This window comes from Cryptomeria japonica, chromosome 9 (assembly GCF_030272615.1).
Source record: "Cryptomeria japonica chromosome 9, Sugi_1.0, whole genome shotgun sequence".
Taxonomy (NCBI): Eukaryota; Viridiplantae; Streptophyta; class Pinopsida; order Cupressales; family Cupressaceae; genus Cryptomeria; species Cryptomeria japonica.
Genome location: NC_081413.1, coordinates 481,610,055 through 481,623,257, shown reverse-complemented (window position 1 = coordinate 481,623,257; position 13,203 = coordinate 481,610,055).

Below are 13,203 nucleotides of genomic sequence, written 5' to 3'. Positions count from 1 at the left end.
CTACATGATTAATGAAATGCACTTAATTGAATGCAAACTAATGCAATGATTAAAATGCAACTAAATGAAATGGATGATGATTAAAATGATTCTAAAAATTAATGCACCTATAATGATCAAATGCAAAAACAAACAAAAAATGGTCCAAGTATACTCAATCTTTATTCGTGACCATTGATTTATGAATGAAATGATATGCTTATAATGCAATTGACATTGAATTCTTATAATTTAGATGAATAATGAGCTAATCTAAAAATAATCTAACTAAAAATGATACTTCCATTCTTCATATGCTTGTCTTGTAACAGTGCTTGATTTCATCATTGAACTTTAAAATATTGTACGGAAATACAATCAACTTGACATAATGATTCAAGATAACCTAAGTATTTCTTATATGGATTTTGATATAGTAAGTTTATACAAGCAACTTAATATAATGAATCAAGTTGACCTGAGTATTTCTTGCAGAACAGACAAGGATTATCCCCTTTCATGCATGACTCGGAACGTCCTCCTTGATCTTTTGCTGATCATATCCTTAGACAAGTACATACCTTAATAAGAGATAAACCACAGACAAAAATCAAAGAAAATAATCATGCCCCATCATAGCTTCTCTAATCATGGACATCCTTGAGTCACATAGAGTACATGATTAGCAATAAAATCAAGATATAAACACTGAATCTTGTAGGTCATTCATATGTTCCCATGGTCATTAACTGATATAATCATCTTGATGAACGATTCATTGATAATCCTTTATTACTTGTTGGTTGATTCTTCATTTTCTGAGTTTCATGATTCATTTGTCATAAAATGCCTTGATCTTCGTTGCTTTGTTGCTCGTTATCTATTTCAAAACCCTAGGTGTTTTTGGTTTTTCTAAGTTTTCCGAATGTTTTAGATTTTCAAAGATTCAAAAGATCACCTTAGCAAAAGGAATTAGGATTTTGCCCCCAGCGGAAACAAAACTTTATTATGGATGTATGAATTGATCAAGATCCAAACCATAGAGGGATACAAATGTAGATTGATTGATTCTGATAAAATCTAAGACAATGACTACAACAAGTATGTCAAAGGTTGATAATTGTTGGTAAGCTGCATATTTCCTTCTAAATGGTTCAGAGCAATAGATGCAAAAGATGGAATGAATAAGCTAAGATAGATGTAAGCGATAGATGTGATAGGATGGAGTGGATAAGTGTGCAAAGTGATCTCATAGATGTAAGAACTCACTTTTTAGATAGCGCATGTTTACGAGGTTTTCACCATCTAAATTTATTGCATTTTTTTTATATTTTCATTTTTAATGCTTTTTTTTAAGGACTTTATATGCTTTTTATTGATGATTTTCCAAGACTTTAAATCTCAAGCATAGAATTTATTGAGATGAATAGAATTGATAGGTTCATCAAACCAATCACCTTTAGGGGTAGATAACTTGTATGCTCTTGTGCCATATGCTGCTACTATGACAAAAGGACCTAACCAATTTGGTTCAAATTTACCCTTCTTTTCTCGGTCTTGTTGATTTCTTGGATTCTCCCTTAGAACTATATCTCCAATCTGAAAAATGTGTGGCTTGACTCTGTGATTATAACTTCTTGCCATTCTCTATTGATATACTTTCAAACGATCTGTTGCATTTTGGCGACGTTCCTGGATCAACTCAAGTTCTTGAAGTCTAGAGACTCGTTGTTCTTCCTCTGATATAAGACCTTTCAAGGGAACCCGTAGAGAAGGTATCTCTACTTTTTATGGGTAATATGGCTTCTAATCCATAGACTAAGCAATATGGAGTTTCCCCCATTGGTGTGCGGATGTTGGTTTGGTATGCCCAAAGAGAAGGATTTAGCTGAATGTGCCAGTCTTTTCCAACTTCACTGACTGTTTTCTTCAAGATTTTCAAGATACTCTTGTTTGATGCCTCAACTTGACCATTTCCTTATGGATAATATGGAATAGAAAACCTATGTTGGATATGAAATTGCTCACAGAGCTCCTTCACATCTTGATTCTTAAATGGTCTTCCATTATCAGTGATAATGGTCATAGAAACTCCATAGCGATAGATTATATAATTCACGATGAATGATGATATTTGTTTTCCTATCACTTTTGTCAAAGGTACTGCTTCAATCCATTTAGTGAAATATTCAGTAGCAGTCAGAATGAACTTATGTCCATTAGAGGATGAAGGATTTATCTTTCCTACCAAATCAAGGTCCCATTGAGAAAATGACCATGATCCGGCCATAGCATACAATTCTTGTGCTGGTGCATGGATGAGATTCACATGGATCTGACATTGTTTGCATTTCTTGGCATATGTGAATGAATCTCTCTCCATAGTAGGCCAATAGTAACCCATGCAAAGAAGTTTCTTAGCTAGTGTTAATCCACTCAAGTTTGTGCCATAAATACTTGCGTGAACTTCATTAAGAACTTTCTCAGATTCTTCTTGTTCAAGACATCTCAATAAAGTGCTATCTAGACCTCGCCTATATAAGGTATTGGCAATAATAGTATAGCGAGATGACTGATGGATAAAATTTCTTCTTTGATTGTGGGATAGGTCAGGAGGAAGGATATTCTCTTTTAAGTACTGATAGGTTTGGTTGTATAAGGATTGATTGGTTCTCGATATATGGCAAATCATGTAAGTATGTTGGGATTGAATGGTAGGGGTTAAGATATCTTCCACAAGGAATTTGTAACGTTGTTGATTCTCCTGATTCTGCAAGAGAGATGCTATTGTAGCCATTGTATCTGCTTCTTTGTTCTCATTTCTTGGGATTTGAGTGAATGATACTTCTTCAAAGTGTTCTTTAAACTCTTCTACCAGCTGTTTGTAGGGCATGAGCTTGTCATCCTTAGTTTGATAATCATCATTTATTTGGTTGATGATAAGTTGTGAATCACCATAGACATGTAATTCCTTGATATTCCATTCAATGTCCATTTTGAGCCCAATAGTCAATGCTTCGTATTCTGCACTATTGTTTGTGCATGGAAACCGCAGTCTATATGATTTTGGAATTGTGTGTCCTTGAGGTATGATGAACAAAATTCTTGCGCCTGATTCATATTGCATATAAGAACCATCAAAGTACAATTCCCAAAATTTTGTACTTATTGTTAGAATGTCTGCATCAGGAAATTCAATGTCAATGGTATGTCATTTTGTAAAGGTGCTTCAGCTAATTGATCAGCAATGACCTATCCTTTGATAGCTTTTCGAATAACATACTCTATATCAAATTCACTCAGTATCATAACCCATTTGGCTAGTGTACCTGTCAAAGTTGACTTGTTCAACAAATACTTTAGTGGATCTATCTTTGCTATTAGTTTCACATAATGAATCAACATATAATGTCGCAGCTTTTGAGTTACAAATACAACTGCTAGACATGTCTTCTCTATTGATGTATAATTTAGTTCATAGCCGACAAGTGTTCTACTGATGTAATATACTGCTCTTTCTTTTCCTTCTTCATCATGTTGTGCTAGGAGAGCGCCTAATGATACATTTTTCACCGAGATATAAAGTAACAATGGTTTCCCTTTGATTGGTGATACCAATACTGGAGGATTCATGAGATATTCTTTGATTTGCATAAAAGCCTCTTCACATTTCTGATCCCATTTGAATGGAACATTCTTCTATAAAAGATGAGTGAATTGATGACGTCTACCTGCTAATTGAGAGACAAATCTTCTAATTGATTGCAATCTTCATTGTAAAGATCGTAATTGATTTATGTTTCTAGGTGACTCCATTTCCATGATGGCTTTGACCTTTTCAGGATCTACTTCGATTCCACGAGCTAATATAATGTACCCAAGAAGTTTTCTAGAGGTTACTCCAAATGCACATTTCTTTGGATTTAATCTCAACTGATATCTTTCCATCCTATCAAAGATCTTGCTTAAGATGTTCAAATGTTCTTGTCTTGTATGAGATTTTTCAAGTATATCATCTACATAATCTTCCATAAATGTATGCATCATATCATGGAAAATTATTGTCATAGCTCTTTGATAAGTTGCTCCTACATTCTTAAGCTCAAATGGCATAACATTCCAGCAATAAGTGCCCCATGCACAGGTGAATGTTATCTTTTCTTGATCTTTAGGGGCAATTCCTATTTGATTGTATCCTGAGAATCCATCCATTAATAAAAACATCTCATGCCCTGCTGATAAATCCACAATTATATCAATGTTGGGTAGTGGGAAATCATCTTTGGGACATTCTTTGTTCAAATCTCTGAAATCGGTGTAGAGTCTTATGCTTTTATCTAGCTTTGACACTAGCACAATGCTTGAATCCTATTCTAGATAGGCAATAGGTCTTATGAAAACCACATCTAATAGTTTCTTTAGCTTGGCTTTTACAAGAAGAGCGATGTGTGGATGTATCTTCCTTAGCATTTGTTTAACTAGTTTTGCTTTTAAATCCACATTGAGATGATGCATTATAAGATCCAGATTAAGTCTTGGCATGTCTGCATAGGACCAAGAAAAATTTATTTGTCTTTATCTGAAGAATTCTATGTATTCTTTCCTCTCTTTATCTGATAATGAGGCAGCAGAATGAAGTATCTTGGGATCCTTTAATGTGCCAATGTTTATTGCTTCTGTTGGTTCTATTAGAATAGCAGATCTCTCCTGAAAATATGCAGGGAGGATGTCAAACTTTCCATCTTCTGGCGCGTCAAAGAGGTTTTCACTGTCAGATACGTCCTTTATTTTTCCTCTTGATTGATCTAGTGTTGCCATGAAATGGTTTTCAATAGTAGGTCTCTTTCCTTGTTTTATTTCAATTTTGCGACTGGAAAGTTTGGCATCCTCCCGACTGCAAGAAACGTTACTTGATTCCGCAATGGAAGATATCTTATGTGTTATGGGTTCGACAACATTAAGATACACACCTAAGTCATGATCATTGGAAAAAAACATCTAATTCAGGGTTTTCTAGGTTATCCCAATCAATTAGTTCTGGATGAAGAAGGGGTAAGTCATAATCATCGTCATTGTTAGATTCTTCAAAAGTTCATGACATAATGGTCATAATTTGGCATAGAGTAGGTAATTTCATAGATAGAATGATCTTGAGGATAGTCTCTCCCAAGTGTTCTCCAATTAATTCTAACAAAATCAGTATCAGTATTTTGTAGTTCACACTCAAATGGTTCTTCATCTGATATTTGTCCCTTAAACAAATGGATTATATCAACACACACGTCTTTAGTACTACAAGTTCCTTCTTGATTATTTTCAATAAATTCATTTGCATTTTGAAGTTGGCATACTTGTGTACATGATATAAAGAATTCTTTTGCTAGCTTTTGTCTTCTTTCAAACTCAACTTCTTCTTAGTACATCTTGCTCCTTATTTGATAGAAATATGTTATTTCCAGATGCTTGATCCATATCTGTTTGTGCTTCTTGTGGCATTACTTCTTTATCTTTTTCATCCCCTTTCTTTTGGTGTCTTGTATATGCCTATTTTCTCTGGATTCTCAGTTCTTCTTGTCTTCTTTCTAACTCTATCTTTTGTTTTGTAATAGACAAGTCTTCCTTTGTGATAGCTACTTGCTCTTCATTTTTTTCTTCACTTGATATACTAGATGAGACATCTGGACCCCATTCATATTCATTCGAATCTGTCTCTGAACCATTGTCTAGGACTACACCACTATACCACATAGGAATATTGTATGGTGCAAAAAGTTCTCTGATTTCTGCCATCTCTATTTTCACTGCTTCTGGAATATCTTGTTCAAATTTTGTATTTGCTCGTATTCCTTGAACTTGTTGACAAGATTCTTCTTTTCTTTTGATTGCAATCTCCTCTTCTTTTTTCTCATGTTCTTCTTGTTTCTACTTATTGGCTACTATTTATGTTGCTTTATGTAGCTTGTCTTGCCATTTTTCTTCTTTAGAGACTGATTTCTTTCTCCACTTTGGTTGTTGATAATTATGGTGCTTTTGATTTGATTTTAGATATCCAAGTCTTGATTTATCTTCTTTAGATTGCAAGTGAGGACAAATAGGTTCTAAAATACCTTGATGTCGCTTACCAATTGGTCCTTTTCCTTTAAATCCCATTTTTTGCATGATCTTATAACCATTGCCATATTGTTCTATGGGAATATTGACTTCTGCAGTTGTTGCTATAGTTTCATTTTTATCTTTGTACAACCAACCAAGAATGTCCTTGTCTTCAGTTTCTTCTTCAAGTGTTCCAGCTCTAACAAATGCTCCGTTAAACATGTCTTTTGATTTCTCTGAGGTCCGTGATTGGATATTTGTAGGCTTTCTATATGATTTAGGTGAAAGTGGAAAATTATGCAAAGAATATTTTCCCATTCCTTCATCATTTAATTTGAGCTTTTTCTCGAAGGTTTCCCATAACTTTTCTTGAATTTATTTGGTAGGATATATTGATTCTCTATTATGTGGAACTCTTGTATCTTGTGTTGGCTTCAGATTATTGCAATATTGGCTAGAGTCTGCAATTATAGGGACCTCTTGTCCTTCATGAGGAAATTTTACATATTGATGTTTTGTAGAAGGAACTACTTGCATGTTGTGAATCCACGACCTTCCCAAAAGAATGTTATAAGAGAGGTTCAAATCTAAAACATGACATAATATATTCCTTTCCACAGGTCCTATTTTGATTGGTAACACCACAATTCCTTTGGAATAACGCTTTGCTTCATCATAAGCCTTAATGGTTATTTTCTTCTTTGGATATACTACATTTTCTGAATATCCCAAAGACTTTATTAAACTTAATGCACAAATGTTTAAGCCTGCTCCCCCACCTATGAGTACGTGTTTGACATGAGTTTTATTAATGGTGACTTCAACATGTAAGGGAGCATTGTGAGGATGTTGCAAGGACGAGTCATCATTTTCAAAAAATGATAAGCAATGAGGGGTTATAAGGTGTCCCACCATGTTTTGGAACTGATCCACCTCCAAGTCTTTTGAAAATGTTGTTTCTACTAAAGCTTTTTCCAAAATTTCCTTATGCATAGGTGAAACTTTGAGAAGTTCCAAAATTGATATTTGAGCGGGTATTCTTTGTAATTCCTCTAATAAATTGTATTGTTGTGAAGTGGATGTTGAGTCTTTTGTTATACCCAGAAAGGTGACCTTCGCTTTTCTTCTCGTAATGACATTGATTGTCTCTGAAGGTGTGTTATCTTTAACAATGATGACATTTACCTCATCATCATATGTATAAGTGTAGTTCACTTTGGCTTTCCTTTGTCATCTTTTAGTTGGGATTTTTCACCTTTTTCATTATTTGAAAGCGGAGTTTTGAAGGTTAGGTGTGATTCATTTGTCTTATGGCTATCCACTGTGATAATTCCATTATCGATTAGATCTTGGATAAAGTGTTTCAATCTCTGACAATCATTAGTTTGGTGTCCTTTGTTTCGATGGTAATTACAAAAATGATTGTCATTCCACCAATTAGGCTTGACTTGTGGTTCATAACTTCTTGCTTCTGTTAAAACAATCAGTTTGTTTGCAAGAGGAGTTTTTAAAGTTGATTCCAAGGGTTCTCCAATGTTTGTGAATTTCTTGCGAGGATTGGAGAAGAAAGACTTGGATTTATCGCTTTCTTGATTGTTATTGTTTGGGATTTGACTTGATAGATTAAAGATTGGTTGTTGTTTCATAGCACTATTGTCGTCATTTCCTCCATTGATGACATTCATATTCTTTGACCATAACTTGGGTTTGTCATTGTTGTTGTTGTTGTTGTAAGAATTATTGTAAAGTTTTATCTCTCCTTTCTTTACCATTGCATCTTTTATTTTCAGACCATTCTCAATCATCTTGGTGAAAGAGGGAGGACATTTCATTTTTAGTCGACAACTCATTCCACTGATAAGATTATCAATGAATATGTCCATATTTTCTTGATTAAGTACATCTCTTGGATACCTATGAAACATACGTTTCCATTGCTACAAGAAGATCATAAAAGATTCACCATTCTTTTGTTTAACATTGCATAAATCCAACATTGTTATCTCATTCCTTACATTGTAGGAGTATTGTGAAATAAATCTATTCACGAGTTCTTCAAAATATTTGATTCTAGATGGTAATCTTGAAAACCATTCCATTGATTATCCATTTAAACTCCTAGGGAAAAGATGCATTAGGTATGTTTCGTCGTGCGCAAATTCCATACTCATAGTACAAAACTCCCTAATGTGATCCCGAGGATCAGATTTTCCATCGTATTTGTCATATTTAGGGATCTCGCAATGCTGTGGAAATGGTATCATATTCAATTTTTTATCGAAAGGATACGGGCATATATCTTTTAATGAATACTTCTTGGAGCTTGTTACATTCTGCATATCCTGTATCTGTTGTTGTAGAGTTTTCATTTGTTGAGTGAGATTTAACAACAAATTATCCATATGGTTTTTCCGTATTTCTTCGTAAGTTCTTTTATCACTATGCTCTCTTTTTGTGTCATCATGTTCTTTTCTTGTCTCTTCATGAATTTCATTGTTTACATCTTCATTATTTGGATCATCTATGTTTTGGGTGTTACTTGCCTCCGCATCTTGTTTCAAGCTTTCTATGTTAAAGTCTTATGGCAATTTAGCTCCTAATTTTGCCAACATAGATGTTTCTCTTTTTGCTTTGCCAATAATTTTTCCATTAGTCTATCAAATTTGAAATCTTTCTCAAGGTCTCTAATGGTGTTATTGACCACTTCTTTGTCAACAACTGTATACCCAAAAGTTTGGAACATTGGATTATCTTCTTCCTCCATTTGTTTTTGTTGTTTTCTAAGTTGTTTGTATTGAGCTCTAGTCCAAACTAGCATGTGATTGTTTCAAATTTTTTGAAGTTTCCAAAAGACAACTCAATCAGTGATTATTGGTTTAGGAAGATATGCTTTGTTGATTTTACCACTATTGTTTGTTCGTTGTGATAAAGCATCTCTTTGTTGAAAAGCACGTCCTTGCAAAATTTCTCCATCAAATTCTGTCCCGCAGCCACGTAAATAATGACAAAAACGGTGTAGGAATGTGCTATGTTTTAATAAGATCTTGTGATTGATATACAAGAATCTTATTCTTTTCTGAGTAGCTTTATAACTGGGTTTTCTTTTCTTAAGGCGATACTTAAAAGTCATATAAGCATCTGATAGTTTACAAGTTTGTTTGATTTCAATGTTGGTGCAATTCTGATTTTGATATGACCTAGGTTCAAATAGGAAAGATATATCCAAGATAATGAACACAAGATGAATTGATCGAGTTTCATGATAGAGGATTTGATATATCTTGATGAGAAACTTGACAATGATGTTGATTTTTTGCACTTAAAATGTTTGAATCAATAGCTTGTTGAATGTTTATGCTTATGGAAACCTTTTAGATATAGCTTGTTGGATTAGTGACCCAATTATTGAACTAGTTTGAAAATGTGTGATAGTTTAGAGACAAATCTACTCAAGAAGTGTTTTGATACTGATGCTGAAATTCTGGTTTGATATGCTTCTTAGATGTGAAAAAGCCTTTGTGCTAATTCTTGTGGTAAAGAGTGTTAACTTATGGGATAAAAGCGCTATTTTGTTGCTTGAAAATGCTATTCTAACTATGTTTCAAGGATTCTTTTCAAATCTTTCAGCAAGTTGTTGGATTTTTTGTTCTTTTTAGATGATGATTTTCTTCAATTTTTGACCATTTTGAACATGTCATAGACATAGAAGACACAATGTTTTGAAAAACAAAATGCATAAGCAAGTACAAATCCTATGGCAGGCTGAGACAATAATTGTTGAATCTCACATGGGGTTTCCCTCGAGGCTACGCTATTCAAAGCAGATATTTAGATGCTTGACCCCACTGGCTCCACCCTCGACACTCACTTCTCTGGGGCAGACAAGCACCAGTTTCCATGAAAAATCCCCACAACAAACTTTATATCTCTACTAAGAACTGTATGTGTGTGAGCCGCTTTAGAGGTTCAACCTCCTACGCCAACAATTAGAAGGATTTTGGCAACTAGTACAAGTGGTTTTTAGTAAAGGCTTCCGGTCATGTGGCCATACATGCGACACTTTCAACTCTGTAAATATAAAAGGTTCCCAGCCTATAGAGGTTACGCTCCATAGGGTTTATGGGGAAACATAGTGTCGGTATGAAATTATCAACACATGTTGCTTGTGACTTTCGTCACAAACACGATTTATTTAGAGTGGATTGAAAGGACTCGGTATTAGCATGTTTCCACTTTTGGTCATTCCTTTCTCATTGGCCCCCTCAACGCAGCTCGGGAAGGCAGGCCCTCTAAAGGTTATACATAAAAGAAAGTAGGTCTGGTTTTCTGATCACCGTATGAGGGTGAGAGCATACTTACCTACTACTTCATCAAGCACGGAAAACACAAGTTTATTTTAGCCTTCTAAAATCTATGTGCAACTACTTTAAAGAAGTCACTCAAAATGCAAGTTGCATGCTGTCAATTTATTAAGCTAAATGAGCAAGATATGATGTGTTACTTTCTAAAATAGATCTTTTAATTAACTAGGTGAGGAAATGCATGAAATTTGCTTAAAAAGAATCATGCGCATAAACATGTTAGTAGTTTGAAATTTTTAGTTCTTGGACACTTGGACCTACAAGAAATTTTTTTCAGTTGCAAATAAAAGCGCTATCCTAACAAATGCATTGTCTTTCACCTCAAAAGAACTAACCTAAAGGACAAAAGCGCTGACCTGAAATACAAAAGGGTTGTTCTGTGAACTAAGAAGTGAGAATTCACTAACAAAAGTGTTAACCAAACTGATAAATGTGTTAACCTAAAGGACAAAAGTGTTGTTCTAAAGATTAAATGCGTTGATTTACAAACAAAAGTGCTAACCTAAATGACAAATGCGTTAACCTGCAGGACAAAAGCACTAACCTATCAAATAAAGGCACTGTCAGAACTCACACAGGCATGAATCTGTATTACAAATGCGTTAAATTTGCTTTTGCGAGAATTAGACAAGATATTAGAAAGAATATGCGAGGCTCTAAGCCCCACGGTGGGCGCCAAAATGTGTCGACTTGAATTTCATCATCAGAATACTACCTGCAATATGTTAGTTTCACAAAATACAAAGGAAATGCTATAGGAAATCCAAACTCAACCAATGAAACTACATGAAATTGATATTAACATAAAAACAATATTTTTACCTTCATGATTCAAGTCTCATTGTATCTTAACTCCATTGTTCCTGGTTGCAGATGGTGTGTTCTCAGACAAGCACTGATAGCTTCCAAGATGGCATATGAAGAATGGATTGATAATTGATAGTTAACTGATACTATGTGTAGACACCTAAAAATGGTCAACGCTTGCGGAGTCATACTTTAACATTTGCGCATTGCCTCATTTTAGGTTTTTGCGTCGCATTAACATTCCTCCTATGTCATGCACTTGGTTTTTATCATTTGCGAGCATCGAGTCATTCTTCTATCATCTCACCTTCGAATTTGGTCTTGTCGACAACAACCTTTAGTCATGATTTTGGTCGATCTTTGTCCTTGTCAATCTTGTCATATTGCGATCGATTCGTCATCGATCCTTGTCCTTCTCAATTATGTCAATTTGGATCAATTTGTCATTGTTCCTCGTCAATTGGCGCATTTTATCAAATCATTTATCACATTGGTCATTTGTCAATCTAAAATCAAATCAAATCGAGTCAATTATCTTTCAAGACCTAATTCGTCTTCCAGGGTTTCGTGATTTCATCATTTAACCTGGTTTGTCATTTCTTCCTCTAGGATTAATAAATTATTTATTTATCCTAAGTTTTCTTGTCACAATTAAATGTTAATTTAATTGGCTAATTATTCCTCTTTGTGAATTAATTAATAAATGACAAATTATTAATTAATTTACCTAATTTCCTAATTTCATCATTTCATCAATTTCTAAATTCCTAATTTCCACCTATTTTCTAATTTCCTAATTGCAATTTCCACCTAATTAACTTGTCTTTAGTGCTCCCTATTTTTATGCTTCATGCGTCATACTCTTGGCATAGCAAGATGTCATAGGGTTCTAGTCATCTAAGTTTTGCATTGGCAATATGTCATAATTCATGACATAGAAGGTGTCATAACCTTCCTCTTTCCACTCAATTGTGCCATTTTCGAAATCAATTGCCAAAATATCAATGTCATGCTAATCTTGTCTTTTCTCCAATTTCTCTATAAATTGGATGATTTTCTTCAATCAATCCCTTAATCCCTTGAATCCTTCGAATCCTTAATCCTTGACCCTTCAATCACTTCATGAATCTCAAATTTTTACCGAACTTTCGTTTCTAGTACTCTTGAGCCTTTTTGCTTTCAATTGTGTGAGCACTTGTAGGTGAGATCCACAAACCCATTGAAGAGGAAAGAACAACAATGGAGCCGCATGGAAGGAGTGTTCAATTCTACATTTGGTTTGCGTAATATTTCATCTTTGAATGCTTTGTTTCCATACCTCTATTGAATGTGCTTTGGAATTAGGTTCATTTCAATGAGTGTTCTTTTGATTGAGTTATCATGTCTTGTATTTTGATTGATCTACTTGTTTTGATGATTCCTAATTTCTACGCTACACTATGATATGCAATACTAAATGATTATGCTAAATTTGCTTCAAGATTAAAACTCACAGATGCATAAGTTTTCACAAATGATTAACTTGAAAACTCACTTGAAGACTAACTTGAAGACTAACTCTTTCTCAACTCAAACTCCTGATTTTATAGACTTTGAGAGGATAAAATGATGTGGCCTAGATGAATGGTCATGATCAGATCTGCATATTTGGATGGCTATGAGAAAAGGTGAAGGTTGAGAGAAAGGGGGTTGGAGAAGACAAGTGTCACTCATCTCACCTTGACTGGGTTGCTGACTAAGGGAATCTAGGGATGGTTGGAGAAGATTTAGGCATGAGAGGACAAGTGGACTCAAGTCCTTCCTAAGATGTAGGTATGTTAGAGGGAATATAGAAGAAAATTTAAGAAATATGTATACGTACACAATATTTCATTAAATTTGGAGGTTGGAGATAAATGATGAATTAATATTTAAGAAATATTAATATCTTTAGCCACATGATTGATGAGGTTGCAAAGGAAAG